Source organism: Pleurodeles waltl, chromosome 1_2 (assembly GCF_031143425.1).
Source record: "Pleurodeles waltl isolate 20211129_DDA chromosome 1_2, aPleWal1.hap1.20221129, whole genome shotgun sequence".
Taxonomy (NCBI): Eukaryota; Metazoa; Chordata; class Amphibia; order Caudata; family Salamandridae; genus Pleurodeles; species Pleurodeles waltl.
Window position 1 is genome coordinate 1,125,410,873 of NC_090437.1, and position 25,269 is coordinate 1,125,436,141.

The 25,269-nt window shown below is 45.1% G+C and overlaps 1 protein-coding gene across 1 annotated transcript in view; it reads right to left on the reverse strand.

The window, feature by feature from the left end:
- Window positions 1–25,269, reverse strand: part of LOC138248718 (ADP-ribosyl cyclase/cyclic ADP-ribose hydrolase 1-like) — a 367,725-nt gene that overhangs the window by 236,581 nt on the left and 105,875 nt on the right. The gene's annotated exons all lie outside the window — the stretch shown is intronic.

Here is a 25,269-nt window from a genome sequence, read left to right on the forward strand (position 1 = left end):
TCTGCATCTCAGCACATTTAAAGGTCAAGGCTGACTTACCCATGGATCCTGGCAGTTAAATCGGAGGACTGGTCCAAGGACATAAATATCTCTTATTCAATTTGAATACATACATCAATCTGTCAACAGGTTAAAAGCGTACAGTTGAGGTAAGCATGCAAGCGATATTAATGGGCCTGAAGCAGGATCACAACACAGCAGAATTTATAATTTCAAGTGACTTCAACGTACATATGTTTTACATTCAGGTCAGGGATAAACTCATTGTCAAACAAGACTTAGGCCCTCATTACAACCCTGGCGCTCAGTGTTAAAGCGGCAGTAATACCGCCAACAGGCCGGAGGTAAAAGAAATGGGATCATGACCAAAGCAGAATCCGCCATCATAGACAGCCACTTTAACACTCCGACCACCACAGCGGTGGCAGCCAACACCGCAGCGGTCACTGCCAACAGACAGGCGGAAGACAATGTACCGCCCACCCCATTACAACCCGCCAATCCGCCAGCTTCTCCGGGGCAGTGCCAACGCCATCAAAAGCATAGCGGAAACAGTGTTTGGAAGGGAAACCACTCACCTCTCAACACTCAACGAAGAACCAGGATACCATGGAGCCCGAGTTGCAGGTCCTCCCCATGCTGGTGTACCTCCTCATACACCAGGAATATCTAAGGCAGCGGCGACGACCACGGTGAGAACTGCACCTAGAACACAGGGGACGGGGGAGGAAAAAGAGTGACACACACAAGCAACATGCAACACCCCCACCCCCACCCTCATCCACAACACCATACACAGAAACACATGCCGCAACATTACATTTACACCCCCTAAGCCCCTGGGAGAATGCAAGGACAAAAGAAATTGAGTTAAACAGTGATATTTTAGAAATAGTCAGATATACGTAACAATTCAAAAAACAGTATTCACAAAAATATACAATATGTACATAAGGTCGTACATTGTCCTTTGCAAACGTCCATTGCCCACTGGGCCAAAAATCATGGGCCAAGCTCACACTTGACTCCTGCCTCAATACGGAGAGAACACTGCAGGGGCATCAGGTTGAAAACACACAGGCATCTCAGGGGATGGGAAAGGGGGGGCACCTCAGCCGGAAGATGGAATAACACCACTGCTCCTCGAGGGGGCTCCATGCCCACTGCGTGGTCCTTGGGGTGCAAAGCCACAGTCTCTCAAGTGGGTGGGTTGCCCACTGCTTGGTCCTGGGGAGTGCAAGGCCACAGTCTCTCAAGTGGGTGGTTTGCCCAATGCTTGGTCCTGGGGAGTGCAAGGCCACAGTCTCTCAAGTGGGTGGTTTGCCCACTGCTTGGTCCTGGGGAGTGCAAGGCCACAGTCTCTCAAGTGGATGCCTGTCTTCACAGGTTCTGGAGGGGGCTTGGTGTCCAGTCTGCTTCATCCTGCCAAGGATTGGGTGAGTGGATGCCTGTCTTCACATGTTCTGGAGGGGGCTTGGTGTCCAGTCTGGGTGAGTGGATCCCTGTCTTAACAGGTTCTGGAGGGGGCTTGACGCCCAGTCTGCTTCATCCTGCCAAGGATTGGGTGAGTGGATGCCTTTCTCCACTGGGTCTGGAGGGGGCATTGTGCCCAGTCTACTTCATCCTGCCAAGGATTGGGTGAGTGGATGCCTTTCTCCACTGGGTCTGGAGGAGGCTTGGTGCCCAGTGATGCAGCACATGGGGTGTGGCAGTTCATATTCCCTCACCTGGGTGTCTGAGGCATGAGATTTGCAGGGGAAAGGTAGCGGGAAAGTCCATGGAGGCAGGGCCAGACTCCATCCTGTGGCGACTAAGGCTGCAAACTGGTGGTTGTTGTGGTGCTGGTGAGGGTGCTGCCAGTGGTGGTGGGAGGCTCCAGTACGTCTCCTGCAGCCCCGGACGAATGCACACTGTGGCTGCTGCTAGTGGTCCTACTGTCAGCGGTGCAGGTGGCGGTGCTTGCAGCGGTGTTTGCGACGGGGATGCTGGCGGTGCTGGCCGTGGTGCAGGTGCCAGTGCTGCCAGTGGTGGAGGGAGGCACCAGCCCTTCTCCTGCAGCCTCTGACGGCTGGCCACTGGGGATGCTGCTGCTGACAGTAGTGATGGCAGCGGCGGTGCAGGTGGTGGTGCTTGCGGTGGGGATGCTGGCGGTGCTGCCCGTGGTGCAGGTGGCGGGGCTGTCGGTTCTGATGGTGGCCACCAGGCCCCCACCTGCAGGTTCCGATGCTTGAGGGGCCTTGCCTTGGCTTTTCTGCCCCTTCTTCACCTTGGCAGCTGTTGTTGGGACCTTGGCCATGCCAGCTACAGTTTTGGAGGAAGCCTTGCTGGGTGGGTTGTGCTCCTTGCTCTTGGTGCATGCTGTCCCCTTCTTCACCTTGGCAGGAGGCGGTATGGTATGGTCCTTTGCAGGGGTCGGTGGCATACTGGCTGGCCTGACGGGTGCCCCCTTGAATCCCCTGGGAGTTGCAGGTACCACAGGGGATGCCGACTTGGTGGCTGAGGTGCTGGCCTGGGTTCTGGACACCCTTGCCCGAGGGGAAGGACGGGGGGAGGGGTAGGGAACAGGTCAGTGTTTGCCAGGAAAAGTTTTTTAGACACACTGGGGCGGGAAGATGGAGAGGGTTTGGGATGGAGGAAGAGGGAGTGGTTGTGGGTGGTGTCTTTCTGCTGAGTTTGGGTGAAGGTGCATGGGCTGGATGCTGTTGTGAGGTGGATGGCTGTTGGGTGGGTGGGTGCTTGCTTTTGTGTACTTTGGGAGGAGGGGTCACAGACACACTGGGAGAGGGCACTGCCAGTGAGGGGTGTGTAGTGATGGGCGTGCTGATGATAGAGGTAGCAGATAAGGATGTTGTGCATGCCGGTTTGAGTGGAGACGATACTGGGAGGGAGGTGGACAAAGAGGAGGAGGGGGGCACAGTGGAGCAGTGGACGTTGGTGTGTCTGCATGGGGATGGTGCTTGTGTGGGTGTTTGTGAGATGAAGTGTGGTGCTTATGTTTGCCTGAGCCACCTCTGTGTGTTGATTTGGGTGAATGCTGGTCTGAAGGTGTGCCTGGGAAAGGCTGGGGTTGAGAGGATTGGGTCTTGGTAGAGTAAGTTGGAGGGGGGAGGCTAGACACAGGGACAAGGGCTGCCATCAGTGCTGAAGCCAGAGCCTGAAATGCTCTCTGTTGGGCTGCGACACCAGAGTGAATGCCCTCCAGGTGTGCATTTGTTTGTTGCAAATGCTCTGCTACACCCTGGATGGCATTCAGTATGGTTGACTGCCCAACAGAGAGGGATCACAGGAGGTCAATAGCCTCCTCACTGAGTCAGCAGGGCTGACTGGGGCAGGGCCTGAGGTGCCTGGGGCGAAGGAGATGCCCACCCTCCTGGGTGAGCGGGCATGGGAAACACGCTGAGGGGCTGCAGGGAGGGTAGGTCTGGTAGGGGGGTGGAGGCTGTACCTGTAGTTTGGGTGGGCACAGAGGTGCCTGCCCCCGCAAGGGAGCTCCCATCAGAGGAGGAATCGCTGGTGTCTCCTCCTGTGTCCCCATCATGGTGCTCCCCTCACCCTCCGTCCCACTGGTGCCTTCACCCTCGGTGGATTCGGCCTCATGGGCCATGTGGGTTGCAGGTCCCTCCTGTTCCGGTGCCAGCACAGGGTGACAAAATAAAAAGGGGGGGGAGACAGAAGAGACACATGGTCAATGCCTGCAACACCACTACCGTTGACGGACACAACACACATAGAGCAGCCCTGCACACTATGCACTAGCCAATGCACTATCAGTTCAGGGGAAAAGCACATGCACATTGGGGACTCTGCCTAGACCCATTTGATGCACAGCTGGAACCCACAGGTGCCTGACTAGGTGTAGAGGTCCACTACCACTTTTGGGTTTGGAGTGCCACTGAGCCTGCCAAACAATGGATCGACCTTGGCGCGTCTGCCCTGGCCTAGGGGAACCCACAGCCCACTTATCCCACCCAGAAACCTCATAAAACATGTGGAGGCAGCTGAATGAGACTGTACTCACCCCCTTGTGGCTGCTGTGATGCCCTCAAGCTCCCATCTAACTCAGGATATGCCACCACCAGGATCCGGTACATCTGGTACATCAGGGGATTCATGGTGCGACAGGCACCCCTTCCACGTTGGGAGGCCATCCCCAGCTGGGACTCCGCCGTCTTCTTGGTATAGCGGAGCAGGTCCTCCCATCTTTTGCGGCAGTGGGTGCTCCGTCTATGGTAGACCCCCAGGGTCCACACTTCCTTGGCGATGGCACGCCAAATCCCCTTCTTCTGGTGGATGCTGACCTAGAGGAAAAGTGAAGTAAGAATGGATGTTACTCCCCCGTCCGGTTCTTCCTACTCATTGGCCACAAACCTCCCACCCTGGCCCAGAAAAACACACACTCACCATCCTCACATGCTGGCCTCTGCCCCCCGTATCTTCCATCCACGCCATTCCATACATTCATGTGCCATGCATCATGCTCACAATGTACTCACCTGTTTGTCTGGAGGACCGTAGAGTAGCGTGTACTGGGGAGGACTCCAGCCACCAGCTTGTCCAACTCCTCCGCAGTGATGGAAGGGACCCTTTCCCCAGACACTGTAGCCATTGTTGCTTCCAGACTCAGGTCACAGCAGCACTTGCAATGTAGGTCCTCTCCTGTTCAAGGTCAGGTATCAAGTGAGAAAATGGCGGTCATATCCGCGGCGGTGCGTACTGTCACCGCCGACGTACAGCTATCCGCCATCCCACAGGAATCCCTCATCTAGTGCAGGTCCTGTCAGTACTTCATTTCCTGGCCAGTGTATCATTTCAAACAACAGTGGCCACAGCATCAGGGATGTCACAGACAATGTTCTCTAACATGTGGTCCAGAGTGTTGTCTGCCCTGCTGAAACACATGTGCAGCTACAGCGCTTTCCCTCAGGTGGAGGATTTGCCCACAGTGAAAGGTGACTTCTATGTCCTGGGACATATCCCCAACATTATTGGTGCCATTGATGGAACACATGTGGCATTTGCCGCCCCCCCCCCCCGCAGGAATAAACAGGTGTACAGAAACCGCAAAAGCTACCATTCTATGAATGTGCAGATGGTGTGTTTGGCAGACCAGTACATCTCCCATGTGAATGCCAAGTATCCTGGCTCAGTGCATGACGCTTACATTTTGAGGAATAGCAGCGTCCCTTATGTGATGGGGCAACTCCAGAGGCACCGTGTGTGGCTAATAGGTGAGCCCAAGGTCCCAACACAGTTGACATAGGTGTCTGAGTATGGGAGAGTCCCTAAGGGTTAGAGGATGTCTAACAGTTGTCCCTCGATATTTGCAGGTGACTCTGGTTACCCCAACCTGTCATGGCTACTGACCCCAGTGAGGAATCCCAGGACAAGGGCAGAGGAACGCTACAATGAGGCACATGGGTGAACTAGGAGGATAATAGAGCGCACCTTCGGCCTCCTGAAGGCCAGATTCCAGTGCCGCCATCTGAAAGGTGGCTCTCTATACTACTCACTGAAGAAGGTGTGCCAGATCATCGTGGCCTGCTGTATGTTGCACAACCTGGCTTTGCGACACCAGGTGCCTTTTCTGCAGGAGGATGGGCCTGATGTTGGTCTTGTGGCAGCTGTGGAGCCTGTGGACAGTGAAGAAGAGGAGGCAGAAGAAGGAGATATTGGCCCTCATTCCGACCCTGGCGGTTTCAAACCGCCAGGGTGGAGGACCGCGGAAGCACCGCCGACAGGCCGGCGGTGCTCCAATGGGCATTCCGACCGCGGCGGTAAAGCCGCGGTCGGACCGGCAACACTGGCGGTCTCCCGCCAGTGTACCGCCGCCCATAGGATTCCTCCAAGGCGGCGCAGCTAGCTGCGCCGCCGAGGGGATTCCGACCCCCCCTACCGCCGGGAACCGGATGGCGGTAGGGGGGGTCGCGGGGCCCCTGGGGGCCCCTGCAGTGCCCATGCCACTGGCATGGGCACTGCAGGGGCCCCCGTAAGAGGGCCCCTAAATGTATTTCACTGTCTGCTTCGCAGACAGTGAAATATGCGACGGGTGCAACTGCACCCGTCGCACAGCTTCCACTCCGCCGGCTCGATTCCGAGCCGGCTTCATCGTGGAAGCCTCTTTCCCGCTGGGCTGGCGGGCGGCCTGAAGGCGGCCGCCCGCCAGCCCAGCGGGAAAGTCAGAATCACCGCCGCGGTCTTTCGACCGCGGAACGGTATTCTGGCGGCCCCCGACAGGCCGGCGGCGACCGCCGCCGGCCAATGTCGGAATGAGGGCCATAGACAACCGAAACAACATCATCATGCAATACTTCCAGTGAGACACAGGTAAGAGACTGCCACTGCTCCTCTCATATCATACTGCTGTTGGACATTGCCTGAATCTGCCTTTTCACCTCTGTGTATGGACCCTGACATGTCACTTTGGCTTTCCAGTTCACAGATCTGGGTCACACTTTCTGTCTTCTGCTATGTTTACTGATGCCCAACAACTGTCGAACATTGGTATGTGAACATGAACATTGACATTGCTATATTTCTGAGAGGTTGCAATCACACATTTGTGAAAGTACAGACTGACTCCAGATTGACTTGTGATTCAAGTGTGTTTATTTATGTGCTAATATGTGGAGGGGGCTGTGCAATGGGCTGGGGTGATGGTGGCGGAATGTCCATGGTAGAGTCCTGTCTCTTGGTATCACAGGTGCATTGTCCAAGGGGGCATAGGAAGTGGAGTAATGGCAGTTCAAAGTTGTCAGGGTGACAAAGTGGGACAAAAGGGTGACAATCAGGAGAGTGTTATTTCTTGGCGGGGTCTTGGCAATGTTCTATGTCTTGTTCCTGGATCTCAGTGACCGTTTGTGGGCTGGTTCTCCTTCTGCAGGGGGTGGGGTGCTGCTGGCCTGTTGGTCCTATGGTGGGACCTCCTGTCCACTAGTGCCGGTGGAGGGCTGTTCATCATTCAGGCTAGTGTCAGGGGCCCGTTTGTGTGCCACTGTGTCCCTCATGGTGTTGGCCATGTCTGCCAGCACCCCTGCAATGGTGAACAGGGTGGTGTTGATGGACTTTAATTCCTCCCTGATCTCCACGTACTGTTCCTCCTGCAGCCGATGGGTCTCCTGAAACTTGCCCAGTACCGTGCCCATGGTCTCCTGGGAATGATGGTATGCTCCCATGATGTTTGAGAGTGCCTCGTGGAGAGTGGGTTCCCTGGGCCTGTCCTCCCCCTGTCGCACAGCAGTCCTCCCAGTTTCCCTGTTATCCTGTGCCTCTGTCCCCTGAACCATGTGCCCACTGCCACTGACCCCAGGTCCCTAATTGTCTTGGATTGGTGGGTTTGCCTGGGGTCTCTGTAGTGGTGGACACACTGCTGATTGACGTGTCCTGGGGACAGAGGGATGGGCCCACTGGGTGGGTGCTGTGGTGGTGTTTCCTGAGGGGGGAGGTTGAGTGGTGGTTTGGACTGTGGCATGGGAACCGACTGTCCAGAGGTCCCTGATGGGCCAGGCTGGTCATTTTGATCCAGGCGTGCAGAGCTGCTGTCATCACTGTGGGCCTCTTCTGTGGGGGAACTGGATATGTCTGGCACCTCCTGCCGGTGACGTTGGGTATGGGTCCTGTTGGGGTGTAAATGCATAGTTATTGTATCTGTGTGTGCCATCTTGTGCAATGGGTGAGTTACCCTCTACTCCTGTGCTTGCATTATTGTGTTTGTCCTTGTGTGACTAGTGAGTTTGGGGTCTGGGTGGGTATCTGTACTGGAAATGCTTTGGTGATGGGGGTCCAGGTGTTGCATGCAGGGCTTGGTATTGGGATGGGTGGGTTGTGATGGTGGTGCATATGTGAGGTGTTGCAGTGATGGGGGTGAGGATGAGGGTGGGGGTATGTGATGGCATGCAGGTGGGATGGGGGATGTAGTAGTAAAGTTTGTTTTACCAGAGTCCAGTCCTCCTGGTGGGGGTCCACCCCCAGTCCTCTGTACTGCTACCTGGTGTCTAGGTACCACGGAACGCACCTTCCCCGTAGGTTGTTCCACCTCTTCCTGATGTCATCCCGTGTTCTGGGGTGCTATCCCACTGCGTTGACCCTGTCGACGATTCTCCGCCATAGCTCCATCTTCCTAGCAATGGAGGTCTGCTGCAGCTGTGATCCGAAAAGTTGTGGCTCTACCCGGATGATTTCCTCCACCATGACCCTGAGCTCCTCAGAAAACCTGGGATGTCTTTGAGGTGCCATAATGTGGTGTGAGTGATGTGTGATGTGCTGTTTGTTGTGCTGTGTGATGTGTTGTGTTGGTGTGTGTTCTTTGAGGTGCATGGATGTTGTATGAGTGATGGTGTTGTGTGCCTGTGGATGCTGTTGTTGTGTTTTCTATTCTCTCTGTGCGTCTTCAAAAAAATTTCATTTTAAGGGGTTGTGGGCAATGTTGGTGTGTTTTATAGTGTTGTGGGTGTGGTGTGTGTATCTGTATCAGGTATGTGTATTTGGAATTATCCAATGTTTCTCTTTTGTAAATGCGTGTGTATTTTGAGCGCAGTGGTGTGGTCCGCCAATGGATTACCGCAGTTGATAGACCACCGCGTTGATTCGTGGGTCGTGATAGTGTGGGCGTATTACTGTTGGCGTGGCGGTGTAGGTTTTGGTATCGTCGGTTTATCACTGGCCTTTAGTGTGGCAGACTTGTGTGGGTGTCTGTATTGTGGCGGATTACGAGATGTGGGTCGTAATACCTGTAGCGGATTTCCACCACGGTATGTTGGCGGCCTTCAGCACGGCAGTAAGCAGGATTTACCGCCAGGGTTGTAAGGAGGGTCTAAATCTGCAGACAACTGTATTTTTTAGACAAATCGTAAAAAATGCAAAATAAAAGAGGCTAAATTAACGTTATGCCTTCTTTGAGCATTGCTGCCGGCACTGGTTTAAAGACAATGTTAATATTTTTTGAAGAGTCTTTAAGAATCCTTTCCAAATGTACAATTGTCCTTAGCACTAGTACTGCTATAATATCTTTCGATGAGCTTTTCAAATGACTTTTAACTTATCACTTTAAGACAAACTTTGATCTTGTTTTTTGTTATACATGAAACATGTTTTATTAACTAAGTATATCTAATAAAACTTTAACTCGTCTGATATCCTTTCGGAAATACTTCTGAGGCTGCTTTATATAGTGTCTTGGCTTCTTCATCATATTGCTTCCTCTGTTTTTTTCAGTTGTTTACAATGAAGTTTCTCCTACTGCAACCCAGGGGAAACCAGGGCACAGAAGGTGATTGTCTTTTAGTTTATCCCTTACCTAACAAGAATGATTTATCAATAGCCTGTGATAGGGATATATCAAAAGTGAAAATATTAGCCTCCAAACTCCCTTTCAGGCTAATATAGGAGGGAGCCAAGGCCTCTGACACATTAGTTTCCGAGATTTTATAAAACCAACTAAAACAGCACCAAGAAGTGATCAGACAGTACCAGCGGCTGCGGATTGTCCACTATTCGGTTGGGGCAATTGGGGAAAACCAGAACTAGTGTCTAGCTCAAGTTATGTGTGGCACTGTTCACTTTTTGTTGAAGATTTAGAACTGTCATTGCCCCCATTAATGCACTAGCCACCTTATAGAGAGGATCATCTATGTGTACATTGAAACCTTCCAGTATTGTGAAATGTAGATTTTCCTAGCAAATTATGAAGGAAAGTCTTAATTTTAAGACACGGAGGTGAGTATTATCCTGTCACAACATCATATTAATTATGCTTTTCTTTCCTTGCTTTATTTTAAATAGCAGCCACAGTCAGGAGAAAACTACAAATCCCAATAGGCCAGGGAAGAAACTCGGCCAGTGGGAACAGAATAGAACCATCATGACGAACCAATCAATATTAAGGACACCTAAAATATACCTAACTTTACTGCAAGCAGCCCACTTTTCTTGTGGGAGAAGACTCATGAATATGTATTAAACATTGGCAAAATGCAGCAAATAATAGAAATAGCCAAAACCAAAGCGAAACAGTCTTGTATAAAGTCTATGCAAAGAAATCCAGCAGTAACAGGGGGAAGCAGGACTGACACAAATTCACGTAAAGAAGGCGTGCTATGTCGAACTGACTTTAGAGAGACTTAAAGAGCTTGATCCTTTTCAGTTGGTTGATGGTGTAGTGGAAGATGAAACTGTTCGGACGGGAAAAAAGCATAATTAATATGATGTTGCAGTGGGATAATACTCGCCTCAGTGTCTCTAATAAAATTAAGACTTTCCTTCATAATTTACTAGGAAAATCTACATTTTATGTTAAGCCCGGAGGCTCATATTATGCTTCTTTAAAGCATATTAATCACTACAGAAGAAACTGTATTAAGTGGTTTACAGTAAAAGGAATGAAATATGACATCTTTATACCAATCAGCCGATATCAGAAAGTCCTCTATTCGAGAGCCTGCCCAAAAGGCTTTGGAAACCATGGCTCCCCGGGAGGAATGAGCTCTGAATTTTGTAGTATCAATACCTGCAAAGGACATTACCCATTTGACCCAACGAGCTAGAGTGGAAGAGGAAACTGGTTTATGAGGTTTTTAGAAGGAAAGAAGTTGCGTACTAGAGGACGTTCTGAGATGGATAGTCTTTTGTTCGTACGTTTTTAGACAAGTTCCTACACACAACTTTGGCTGAGTAGGGAAATAAGGGTAAAAAATTGTGGAAATGTTAGTCTTAGTACGTCTGTTAACCTTTGTCCTGCCATTGATTAATTTTGTTTGACCAATGACTTTGTGTTTCACCACTGCGCATATTAGTTGCCCAATGTTTACCAGTAGCACATGGTATGTTTTGTTTAGTTTAGCCGCCTATGGGCTTTGACATGGCATTAGCCATTACTTTCTGTATCCAGTCTAGCCACCTATTGGCTTTGACATTGCATTAGCCATTACATTCTGTATTCTGCCTATTGGCTTTGACATGATGTATTCAGTTTAGCTGCCTATTGGCTTTGACATGCTATTAGATATTCTGCCTATTGGCTTTGACATGATATTACATTTTGTATTCAGCTCAGCTGCCTATTGGCTTTGACATGATATTAGACATTGCATTTTGTATTCAGCTCAGCTGCCTATTGGCTTTGACATGATATTACATTTTGTATTCAGCTCAGCTGCCTATTGGCTTTGATATGACATTAGACATTGCATTTGATATTTAGGTTAGCTGCCTATTGCCTTTAACGTGAAGTTAGACATTGCAGTTGAGAATCCAAGCTGTAGTTTTCCAAGCTGTGTTTTTGCACAAGATGAACTAAGCTGTTTTCTTCTCACAGTAGACTAGACCTGATAAGAGAGGGTACATTGGGTGTTTTTCTCTGCTCGAGCCTGGGAAGAGGAGCAGTCTAGGAGATCTGGCCAATCTCCAAAGGCTTGCGTAGTTTTCCCGAGTCTGAGAGGAGGGGGCACACCTTTGTAACGGATGTCACAGGCTTCAGAGAATTAGATTAGAATCTGCCTGACTTCGTGCTGGAACTAGGCGCCAGTTGCCAGCATCCCGTGTGGGTAGATATATCTCTTTCTCGCAGTTGACAAGGAGTCATCAACTTGCAGACCCTAGAAAGATGAAGCTGTAAATAGTTTCTCACACGGTGAAGTATTTGTTTTGCTTTGCATTCAATATCTTATAAATATAACCTGCTGTGTATATTGCAAACTGTGCATTAACGTGTGCTTGAAATCTACTGATTCGTCATTTATGAAATAGCGGTTGGGGAAGAATTAACAACAATAAAAGTCTTCTTTGAACTCAGAAGTGCATTCTTGATATGTTATGTAAGTGCTGAAAACGAGATAAGAGCAGAAGCACTACATTTGGTACCAGAAGTGGGGCCGAAGAGGCGGTTAAGGGGTTTGACGAATTAATAGATTTCTAAGTGCACACTTTAAAAGTGTAATTGTTTTTGTTGTTTGGAGAATTACAGAAATTGTTTTTTCTGTTGTTTGGAGAATCACAGAAGCACGGCAGACCATGTTTGAAAATGCATGTGTTGTTAAACTGCCCGATGGTGCTATGAAAAACTGTGAATTGATTTCTTTTTGGGGAATTACAGAAGCACGGCAGACCATGTTTGAAAATGCATGTGTAGCTAAACTGCCTGATAGTGCTTTGAGAAATATTTTTTATTGTGATGAAGCATACTTAGAAAATGTGCCTTTTGGAAGCAATGATGACAGAAAGGTTTGGATACCTTTATCTGCTTACAGAGAAATGCAGGAGAAATGTAGGCAGTTGGAACATGAAAATGAGAATTTACGTGAGCAAATTAGCCAGAATACATTAATTCAAGATAATGCTGAAAGTTATAAAAATGCTGTTTTAGAAGAATCTTTCTTTTCCCATTCCAGTAACGAGGGGGTTAAGACAGCTTCCAGCTGCTTTGAGCCTCTGTGTGAGCCAGGGTTTTTGGCAGCCAAAATGCATTCCTTAACTGATAACACGGACGAGAACGAGAGATCTCAGAATGTGATTTACGAGTTACCGTTGCAGAATGAAGTAAAAAGAAAGATTTTAGGGTTGTTTACTGTTTGCACTAAGCAAGAGACACCGAGTTTCATTAGCTTGTTTGATTTTTGGAAACAGAATAGCCCTCATTTGAGTGAAATCCTAACACTTTGGTATATGGTAACTGTGAAAAATAATATGCAGCTGCGCGCTTGTGATTTGGCAAATGAAATAATGCAGACTTTAGGTTTCTGCGCAGTGAAATTGAGTGTAAATACTGATGTACATGTAAATCATGAACAGGGAAAGAAAAGAGTGCCCCTAGCTAGGATCATACACTGGATCTGGTACTTGCAAGACAGGGCTAGAGCACCACAGGTTAAAGAGTCACTAGTGAAATTGTGTGCACCATTTGAATTCGTGTCCACTGAAGATAAAAGCATGTTTGTTTTACTAATGATTCATTGACTGAAATGTTGTTTTATGGCACAGGAGAAGGAACAGCGTTGTACAATGTGTGTCAGATTTTAAAGCAAGAGCTACGTGAGATGTGTCATTTTTACACTGATTCTTGGTTCATTGCCAATGGTTTAGCCGTTTGGTTTTCCACATGGCTTGCAACTAACTGGTTCAATTACCTTGCATGTTAATGAGAAAAATTCAGAGAGAGAAGTGTACACCCAGAATTCTGCCTTAGTGGGGATGGCTAAGTGGGTGCCCCAGAAATGTGAACAGCTGAGAGAAAAAGACACTTACAGGTGGGCAGAGATGAGAGAGATGCCCATTCCCCTAGATTTGATAAAAACTGTGCAGCACGCACAAAAGCAATCTGTCATGCAAGCAGTCACAGAGCAGTTGGGGAGAGGAAAGTTACCAGGACAGAAATGGCAAAGTGATCAGGTTTTAGGGAGAGTGATTGCTGCAGATTACCCAGGAAAAATCGAAATTATGCTGATACCTAGAAAAGAATCTGATTTATTGATACAAATTGGAGACAGAATGGCCCAACTTGTCAAAAGTGCAGTGAATGGAGGTTTGGTAAAGAAGGAGTCTGCCCCAGCCCTTCTGACAGTGCAAGAAAAGGGAAGCTGTGGTGCAGCAGATAAAAACCTCAGTGCAGAGGTGTGGGTTGAAGCCCCAAGTGATCCTCCAGAACCTGCAGAAATTATAACAAAGGGCCCCAAAAACGTCCTGCTGATTATAAAACAGGGAAAGAAAGAGGAAGGGTGCAGTTTAAATGAAAAATGTTATTTGCAAGAAAAGTCATACTTGTTTCTTTTGCAGATCCTACCACGTTTCGCCACTGTCCCTGAGTGTGCTGTGTGGTCCCCCTTCCGGTGTGTGCGTGTGGGGTCGGGGAAGGGACCGAACCCCCAACCTGAACCTGGCTGAGTAAAGTGCCAGCACCATGGATCCATTTTGCGCAAATGGCGCCTTCAGTTCAAGTTCAACTTGTTTGATTGCATTCTTCCACTGGAACTAAGCTGTGTTTTTTTTTCTTCTCGTATGGAACTCTGACTTTTGCTTACCTTCCATCAAACCTTTCAGGTGGACCGTGCACCTTTACATGAGTAGAACTCATGCCACATCAAATTGCTAACACTGTTGCAGTCTTTTCTGTGTAGACGTATCTGATGTGAAAGGTGATGAGATCAATGTGTTAATTCACTTTCATTGCTTTACAGGGATTGTTTTGATCATTCAAATCTGACTTGCTGATAATGTTGTGTTTTTTTTTGTGCTGATGTTTTTTAGTTTTTGTTTGAAACAAGAGATATGTGAAACAAAAATTCATTGGTCAAAGGGTGGAATGTCCTGCCATTGATTAATTTTGTTTGACCAATGACTTTGTGTTTCACCACTGCGCATATTAGTTGCCCAATGTTTACCAGTAGCACATGGTATGTTTTGTTCAGTTTAGCCGCCTATGGGCTTTGACATGGCATTAGCCATTACTTTCTGTATCCAGTCTAGCAGCCTATTGGCTTTGACATTGCATTAGACATTACATTCTGTATTCTGCCTATTGGCTTTGACATGATGTATTCAGTTTAGCTGCCTATTGGCTTTGACATGCTATTAGATATTCTGCCTATTGGCTTTGACATGATATTACATTTTGTATTAAGCTCAGCTGCCTATTGGCTTTGACATGATATTAGACATTGCATTTTGTATTCAGCTCAGCTGCCTATTGGCTTTGACATGATATTACATTTTGTATTCAGCTCAGCTGCCTATTGGCTTTGATATGACATTAGACATTGCATTTGAAATTTAGGTTAGCTGCCTATTGCCTTTAACGTGAAGTTAGACATTGCAGTTGAGAATCCAAGCTGTAGTTTTCCAAGCTGTGTTTTTGCACAAGATGAACCAAGCTGTTTTCTTCTCACAGTAGACTAGACCTGATAAGAGAGGGTACATTGGGTGTTTTTCTCTGCTCGAGCCTGGGAAGAGGAGCAGTCTAGGAGATCTGGCCAATCTCCAAAGGCTTGCGTAGTTTTCCCGAGTCTGAGAGGAGGGGGCACACCTTTGTAACGGATGTCACAGGCTTCAGAGAATTAGATTCGAATCTGCCTGACTTCGTGCTGGAACTAGGCGCCAGTTGCCAGCATCCCGTGTGGGTAGATATATCTCTTTCTCGCAGTTGACAAGGAGTCATCAACTTGCAGACCCTAGAAAGATGAAGCTGTAAATAGTTTCTCACACGGTGAAGTATTTGTTTTGCTTTGCATTCAATATCTTATAAATATAACCTGCTGTGTTTATTGCAAACTGTGCATTAACGTGTGCTTGAAATCTACTGATTCGTCATTTACGAAATAGCGGTTGGGGAAGAATTAACAACAATAAAAGTCTTCTTTGAACTCAGAAGTGCATTCTTGATATGTTATGTAAGTGCTGAAAACGAGATAAGAGCAGAAGCATTACAACCTTAAAGAGGATGCCTGTGGGAGCAAAATGAAGTGCAGAAATGTCGAAAGTTTTAACATCTGACAGACGTTTAATGGAAATCAAACACTGTTAATTTGGCTGAAAGCATTTTTAGGGTAAGGAGGCGTTTTCCGGCCAAGAGAGGAATAACTGTAACACAACATTGACAACCCATAATTCACTGTACTTTGGAATAGGAGGATTAGAAAACTGTACTCCTTTTAAGAGGTGACAAATGAGTTGATGATCTCCAACCGGTTTCTGGTTGATGAGAGGGTGATTGAATGAGATTGCTGACTGATTAAGATTAATAGTTCTATATGACTTACCTGAACTAGCTTGAGTGGCTAAGAAATAAGCAGTTAAGGAGATATTTGCTGAAAAGGAATTGCAAGATTTTCCCACACACCAGCTAGCCCAAATCGAGCAGGTTCATTTGGATGCTTTCTTAGTTCCTGAAGCACAAGATTTGTTGATATACTTTGTAGCTTCCTTTGAAATTCCTGGATACGATTGAAAAACCCTGCTACCTTCCAAGCTGATAGATGTAGAGAATTGTTGAGGATCAGATTGTGATGGAGACCTTTTGGGTTGAGGAGATCGTGAAAAGAGGGGAGAAGAGATGGAAAGCCTATTGGAAGTTCTAGATGGGGAGGGTACCAGACCTGAGACTGCCAGAATGGAACCAACAGAACTAGTATGGCCTTCTTTCGTCGTACTTGAGAGAGAACCCTGTTGATCATTAGGAATGGAGGAAAGGCGTAATTGATGACTGAGATCAGCCTTGCTGTAAAGCTGACGAACTCAGGAAGCTAAGAATTCAAGCAGGATGTGAAGAGGTCTATCTGTGGAGGTCCCCATGTGTGAAGCAGGATATTGAAGATGGAATAATGGAGCCTCCAGTCACTGGAGTTGAACAGGAATCGGGAATACCAATCTGTAACCAAATTGAGTTTCCCTGGTTAGTATTTTGCCTGAACAGATATTGTTTTGTTGTAGACCAAACTCTGAGAAGCTTTTTGCTAGCTCTGCTAAAGGTTTGGACTTAGTACCCCTAGGTGACTGATGTACCTTACTGCAGACAAGTTGTCCATTCGAAGAAGAATGGAACACTGGGATTTGTTTTTTGTAAAACTCTTTATCGCGAGGGAGCCTGCAAGCATCTCTAAACAGTTAATGTGCAATGAAGACTCCTGTGGGGACCATGTATTTCCAGTTGATATTCGACCACACCTTGCCCCCCAACCGGTCAGACTTGCATTGAATTCTAATACAAGATCTGGGGCTGAGGCAAAGACAGTCCTGCCATTACAAGCATCGAGATGATCTAGCCACCATTGGAGTTCTATACGGGACTCATTATCTAGGGGGATGGAATCTGAATAAGCAAGACCCCTGCGAAGATGACAAATTTTCAATCTCTGAAGAGCGCGATAATGAAGAGAACCTGGGAATATTGTTTGAATTCACAAGGAAAGCAGCCCTAGAATCCTTGTAAGATATCTGAGCGAGATGGTAGCAAGGCGTAAAGAGTGGATTATCTCTGACTTTATAGCTTTCACTTTTGACTTGGGTAAGTGAGGAGTCGCTTCTATGGAATTTATAAGAAACCCTAGAAACTCTATGTGCTGAGAAGGAACAAGATTAAATTTTTCTTTGCTTATGAGAAAACCCAGTTCTGATAGAAGAGAACTAGTGTATGGCTTTTGGGAGAGAAGGGATTGAAGATTCTGTTACATCAACAAGATGGCATCTACATTGGTAATTAATCATATACCTTAAGCCCTGAGATGGGCCACTTCTGGTTTAATAAATTTGGTGAAACACCAAGGAGCTGATGACAGACCAAAAGGAAGACAAGAAAATATATACTTTTCTCCTTGCCATTGAAATTGGAGAAACCTCCTGTGATTGTAATGAATAGGAATAGTGAGGTGTTTGTCTTGAATATCCAAATGAACCATCCAGCCATTTTATAGAAGAGCATCTTTGTGATGCAGAAAGGTTTCCATTTTGAAATGACGGTATACAATAAATTAGTTGAAGAATTTTATATTTATGACCGGTCTCATTATTTTGTTTTTCTTGTGTACTAAAAAGATGAAACTTAAGAAGACCTAAGCGATGAGGGGAAGTATGTTGAATTGCGTGCTTTTGTGGGAGGGACTGGATTTCTTGAGACACCAGTGAAGTCATTTCTGTTGAGAACTTTAAAGTGGGAGGGAGACATTTCTGAAAAGGAGTGTTGTAAAGTTCTATAGAATAGCCCTGAACCATAATTAAAACCCATGGATTCCCATCTGTGGAGGAAACATTTTAGGTGATCCCCTACAAGACGATGGCCAGAAGGAACACTTACTTGTGGGTTGAAAAGTCCTGTAGAAGCGCTGACCCCTGCCTCTGAAGCCTCTTGATCTTTGAGGGTAGAATTGAGGATGGAATTCTTGGGGAGGAGCCTTTGTAACCTTGAGGACTTGGGGTTTGGCTGGTAAAGCAACTCCTTCCTCTACTGGCCCTGGCAAAAACACAATTTGCAAAGACCTTTTTTTGGAGATTGCTGTGCCTATGGAGGCAAAGGTTGTCACATATTTGCTTAGCTCCTTAATAAAGGAATCCCAAAACAACAGGCCATCAGCCTTGGCACCAGGATACAATGTTGCCAGATGTGCCAGTTTTGGGTCTAATTTTAGTAACAAACCTTTGCGTCTTTCATGTGTCATAGCCGAGTTAGCATTGCCCAATAGACAAAAGGCTCTTTGAGTCCATTAAGACAATTCTTCTGGATCAAAACGTGATAAAGGGCCTACCATGTCTAGCATTTTGTCCTGTCATGCAGCTCATGCCCTTTCAACCTCTTTGCTAGGATCTTTGCCAAATTTTCTAAAAAATTTCAGCATTGAAGGCTCAATAGCCGGAGTGATGGTAATATGGAGGGGCAAGGAGGGTCTTAGACATTCAGCCTTCAATTTTGCTCATGTTTGCTTATCCAAGGGGAGATGTAATTTGGCCGTAATGTATTCCCCTACATGCTGTGAGGGAAGCCACTCAGTAGAGTTGGGATGGTGGATCAGTTTATATTGCCTAGCCATTTTGCCAAACACTAGAGTTCTGAAATCAAAGATAGCATCTTTAAGTGGAAACTGAAAAAGTTAAAATGGCTGTGTAAAATACTGGCAGTATTACATTTTTGTAACACCACTTTCAGTAAATATCAAATAATTTTTCCCTCCAAACAAAGCCCCATCTAATGAGAAACATAAAAAAGTATTAAGACTAAAATAGTAGGACCACATTAAAAAAATCTCCATCTGGCTGCAGGTTATGTACAGACATACCCAAATAAACAAAAATGACTTTATAATAACAATAGCTGCAATGAAAATTCAAATTAAACAAGCAACAATCATACAATTATTCAGAAAGCAATAGCACAGAGAAATGGTTAGAAAAGGCATCAATACTAAATGGCTGAAATGTCTTCAGTCTCAAAGATTTCCCATAAATTCTCATCTTAGTTTATAGTTGATGAGAAACAAGTCTTGATTTGCTACTCTATTCTTGATTTTGTTAATCAAAATATTGTGTAAATAATCATATATTACTAATTTTCTGTTTCATCACCTGGCCTATTTTACGTGTTAGTAATGCATTTTGGAATATATATGCTTCATCAGACCACACCAATTTTCAAATTAATTTAGCCACACATTCACATGAAGTACAGCTATAAGCAGTTCATTAAACCACTATTAAATGTATGTGATAATTAATTGACATACATCACATCCTTCCAATGTCTCATTTCTGAATCACAATGAAAGCATGAATGTTGGTAGTTTAGTCCTGCAACAAAAATGAGTTTCAAAACAAACACAAGAACTTCTACAGTTAATGCTTCCTTTGCATAATGCAGCCAAAAGAGCACTAGTCCAGGGGAGACAGATCATGTGCCATATCTGGTAGATATGGTGCTATCAGACTTACTTCCTTTCACACAGCACTAGTGTTGTGTGAAAAAGCAGTAACTTTGGCAGCAAGTACTTTTAATGTTCCTATTCTAACTAATAATGAGTTTAATTGAAGTAGTCAATTTACTTTACAATTGTTTTATCTTTTGTGAATTGAGTCAGAAGCTGTTTGATAGGAAGTCACATACCCTTTCTTTAGATTCATGCTATCAAGAGTTAAATTAGTACAATCAACTGATTGCTTATTGAGACTTTGTTAGCCAGAAGTGAAAAGGGTGTCTCTAATTTATCAAGCCGTTTGTAGTGAACTCAAGGATGTCTTAGCGCAAGTGGTCAATTGTCCTACCAAGTGTAATCAACTTATAGAAAGAGTGATATAGTTTTGAATCATTGTAAGGCTGAACAGAATTCAGAAATGGCATATCAGAGGGCTTTTATATAATGAAGAGTGAGATAGAAGGTGTGTGAATGGGCTGCATTTATATTGGAGGTCTTGCCATTTTTTTTAAAGATTGCAAATGCAAATCTAATATCTTTAAAAGTCAGATGGTGTCAGTGCTGCCTTTCAATGAGTTACAGATGGGGCATAACTAGAATCCTTGATAATAAAAAGGTGCCTTGTTGAAAGAAGAGCTTAAGCCTGTTCACAGGTGGGTGGGAAAGTAAAAAAAAGGTGATATGATAACTTTTCAATTCTTGTGATTCTGGAAATTATATGAATATTAAATGTGCACAATCTAAAAAAACAGCCTTTAATATAATAGTTTGTGATTATGCTACGAATGTGGGTGGTTCCAATTTAACCTCAGGTTTAGTGCAGTCTACAACACATATGATTAGCTTTGGACAGAATATATTGGAAAGTATCTAGATAAAAATGTAGTATATATAGTCACATTTTCTATCTTCTTCTGTATTATGTTTCGTATCCAAGAATGTGGTGGGGTTTAGAATGTGTGCAGAGTGCATAACTCTCAATATAATTACTGAGGAGATGTCTGTCTTATGAAATCAGATCAGAAAAGGCAAAATATTCAATAAACTGGTTTAAAAATTATCATCTTGTCACAGTCCAAAAAGGTGATGAGTAGAAGATGGTTTTGTGTACTTCATTTTAACACTTTAAATACCAGATCATGCCTTTTTGACTTTCCAATGTTCCTGCAACATTTCAGTATTTTATTGATGTGGTATTGATGGGTTTCTTGGTTGCATTTTGCATTGTTTATCTAAATGACATCTTGACCTACTCAGACAACATGGAGACTCACATATCACACATTAAAGCTGTATTGTAAAATTGCAACACAAAAGGAAAAACACCTTTTTGCTTGAACCAACAAATGCATTTTCTACACAACTACTTTGAGGTTTTAAACGTGCATCACTACATCAAAGAGTGTCATAATGGATGGAACAGCTGTGCTATATTATAATGACCAACAATAAACTTCAGTTGAGGCAATTCAGAGGTTTGTGGGTTTTCACAGTTTTCTGAAATTGTAAGACCAATTATTAAGTTAGTATAGAAAATAATAGGTTTTGTTTGGTCAGATGAAGCAGAGCAGCCATTTAGTTTTTCGAGAGAATGTTTTTCGAGTGTTCTGATTTTGTCACACCTTAATATAGGATGCCCTTTCATTGTGGAGAGAGATGCTTATAATCATGTAATAGGAGGTATTTTATCTCACAGAGTTTCAAATACTGGCCAGGATTTGATCTGTATCATATTTCTCTAACAGCAGATTGAAATTATACCAGCGCTGTCAAAGGAGCTGTGGGTTATAACAAGACCTTTTGAAGAGTGTAGACATTATCAGTTAGTGTCCAAACACAATACAGGATTATGTAAAGATCACAAAATATGTGAACGTTTTTGAAGTTAACTAGAGCAAGCACTATTAAGCTACTCTGTTGGACTTAATTTTACGCTGACTGTAACATTGTGATTGATTATAGACCAGATGCTAATAAAGGCAAAAGTGATGCCTTTTTATGATAAGATGAATTAGAGAATGAAGATCAAGAGATTGAAAATCCACCATTGTTTTTTTTTCTTCAAAGAAGCTGTGAAACCATTCTGTAGAATTATTGAATGCAATTAATATTCAGTTAAAGTACATCCAGACAATCAATCTCTAGATAAAGTTGTCTGGCTAAATGAACATGAAGTTAAATGTGAAAAGATGGATTTTTGTGCATAACACAACAATACATCTTTTTATGCTTAGCTTCTCATGAAAAAAACAATGTATTTACCATCTGATCAGTTGAGATCACATACTATGATTTGAATTAATTACTTCAAAGTGGCAGGGTATCCTCTAATTGCTAAAAATATGTCCTCAGAAAGACAATATTTTTGTGGTCAAGTTTAAACAGATGTTTAAGCCTATCTACAAGCATGTTTGACCCCGATCAGTAGTTCGCATAGTAAACTGGTGGAATTATTAAGGCTTTTGCCTGGTCCACCCAGACTGTAGCATACATTGACAATGGATTTAATTGTAGAACTGCACAAACGTCACAATTGTACAGTGATTCTAGCTGTTGTAGAGCATTTTAGTAAGATGAATCATTTATATCTTTCCCTGTTTGTCCTATTCCCACAAGGATCAGCTTTGAGCCTTACTCTTTTTAATATTTATTTGACTCCTCTTGCTGGACTCGCAGAATCTCTAGGTGCTAAGGTTATTTCTATTGCTGACAATACGCAGCTCCTGTTCTCCTGTGAGAAAGGCTGCAAGCACCGCATGAGTCAGATCAGTACGTGTCTGACTGCAGAATTTTACTGGATGTCTAAACACCAACTGAAATGCCAGGCTGTGAAGATTGAAATTCTTGTGTTTGGTGATTTGCCTCCTAACTGCTGGCTATCTTTCTGGACCAATAATGCTCCTCCCCTTGGTCTTCAGAGTGGCCCGGGGGAGGAGAATCTCGGAGTGGCATTTGATGACCAATTTTCCTATAAACCTCAAATTGGTTGGCACTTGCTTTGGGATTCTGCTTTCATTAAGAACGTTTTTGTACGTTTTGTCTTTCCGGGCCAAAAATGTTGTCATTCAGGCCCTTATAACATCTGGGCTTGATTACAGTAATTCACTTTATTTGGGCCTACCTGAATATCTTCTTGATAAACTTCAGATCGTACAGAATGCCACAGCTCACCTTCTTCTCCATTTTCCAATGAGAGTGCACATCTCTCCACACGTACCTGAGCTGCATTGGTTGCAAATTAGGAAGAGGATTCAGTTTAAAAACTTTAGTTTTGACACACTCCGCCATCTATTCATCTAGGGCTGATTACCCTAGACCTTGATTCTGCTTTCATCATCCCTACCGCAACCTGAGGTCAACAAACAAAGCACTGGCAGTGATTCCAAGAGTGCGGAAGGCCAGATTTGCTACCCTCCATAGAGCAATGACCTGGAACAGTCTCCTTTTTGAATTACAGATCTTGACAAGTCAATATGCTTTTTGTAAACAACTGAAAACATGACTCTTGAATCAGTAATTCTATTGGAGGTCTCCGGGTCTTGGCTTCTGCTCAGGGACACTCTTTGAGTAGTTGTGCACAATAGAAGTCTATTTAACATAACATAACATAACATAACATCTGGACCTTCTTCCTGAAGTTCCCCTTAGGGTTCAAAGTGTCCAAACACAAATCCACGGGTCTAGAAGCTCTGAGATGCCACAATGCACCTGGATACATCCTTCAAACTCCACTGGACACACTGCAGGCTGAGGACTTCTTTGGGAGCTGGTGCAGGGAAGCTCTGTTAATCTGTTGCTTTTAGGGAGTCCAATACTTAATACTTTCGGAAGCAAGACAAAGTTCTCAGGGCTGTATTTCCCAGTGTGCAGCAGGAGCAGTCCTTGAGAGAGCAGTCCTTTAGGTGCAAACCAGGCTTCCAGCAGTGCAGTCCTTCTTCTCATTGTAATTTCATGCAGCAGATCTGAGTTGCACTGCAGCTCTCACACATTTAGTGAATGGTCTGGGGTGAACAAACAAGGGTGGATCCCATCCAATGAATCACAGGGTGCCACCCAGGAGCATGACAGCTTCCTCCAAAGTGTGGCCAGGGGGTACAGGGAGAGGGGCTAAGCCTGGCTGACATTCTTTTCTGTCCTGTTCTCTTCGAAGCCCAGTTTGATTACCTAGACCCCTTTCTGGCCATTGCTCTGCGTGTGCAGAGCTCTGCTCTATGAGGGCCACTTGTCATCTCACCAAAACACCCTGGCTAAGCATATCAGGAGAGGCTGCTAAAAAGGCTGAATTTTGGCTCCCAAAAAAGAAAGTCTTATAATGTATTTTCTGCAATTGTTATGATAAATTCAACAATGGCGAATTGTTGGAATTATTATTACCAATCTTTTGATTCCTTGAATGACATTTCTAGCTCCTTCCTAGCAATAGTTGTACTTCATATATGCCAACTGTAGCCTATGGAGCTAAGTATCTACAATGCTGGAAAAATGAAATAGGCAGTTTTTCCCTCACCAGGGCATATAAAACATGTTTTATAATGCCCCTGCTTATAGTTACGTGGAACACCACCCCTGGAGCACAAAGGGGAGCCCTTATGTAAATATAAAATAGATTATCACTTTGGAAGTACCTTTAATTCCAACGCAAATTTGCATATATTTTTTAGCGCCGGTCTACAAAGCAAGCCTGCCCTTAAAAGTGAAAATGGGCACGCAGCAGTACACATTCCAGTGCAATTAAACTACTGGGCCTCTAGACCTCGCTGCCCTATTATATACTAGGAATTTATAGGTCATTTTAAACACCCCTTGTCTTGTTATATTCTAACGACTTACAAGGGTCTGTCATTGCCAATTGTAACTATACCTAATTAACAGGAACCCTTTTCCATCAGGCCCTGGGCCTGGTTAGCAGAGCCCAGGGCATAGTCAGAGCCAGTTACCACCAGTATCAGTCAGAAACAATTGGGGTGAACAGGGTTAAAAGGATGACTTTCTCACATGCTCCCCTCTCAAACCAAAGGTGATGGGTAACTAACCTACACCCTGAAAGCCCTGATCATCTGAGTGGAAAAACCTGGAAAGTCTATCTGCATTTACATGGGCCACCCCAGGTCTGTGTTCCACTGTGAAGTCCATGCCCTGTAGAGAAATGGACCACTTCAATAGCTCTGGTCTTTCCTTACCGTTCTGCATGAGCCATCTGAGAGGTCTGTGGTCAGTTTGCACATGCAAGTGAATACTAAACAGGTATGGTCTCAGGTTTTTCAGGGATCAAACCACAGCAAGGCTTCCCACTCAATGGCACTCCATCTTTGCTCTCTGAGGAGTAGTCACCTGCTAATGAAGGCAATTGGCTGATCAAAGCCCTCCTCATTTGCCTGTGCCAACATTTCTCTAATCCCATGTATGAAGCTTCTGTCTGAACCACAAATTCCTTTGTGTAGTCAGGGGCCAGTAACACTGGTGCTGAACACATAGCCTCTTTCAGAGTGTCAAAGGCCTTCTGACACTCTGGCATCCACATGACTTTCTTGGGCCTATTATTAGAAGTGAGTTCTATCAGGGGAGCCACAATGGTCCTACAGTTCTGAGCAAATCTTCTATAATACCCAGTCAGACCAAAGAAGGCCCTGACCTGTGTCTGGGTTGTCTGAGCGGTCCAATCCAATATGCCTCACGTTTTGGCCTGGAGAGGTTGTACATGGCCTTCACCTACAATGTGGTACACAACTGAACTCTCCCCTATTTGGCTCTAACTAATCTTAATAGTTAGGCCTGCCTGATGCAGGACCTGAAGCACTTCTTTCAGGTGGTCTAAATGATCCTTCCAGGTGGAAGCGTACACAACTATATTGTCAAGATAAGCTGCACTGACCTGCTCCAGCTAGACAGGACC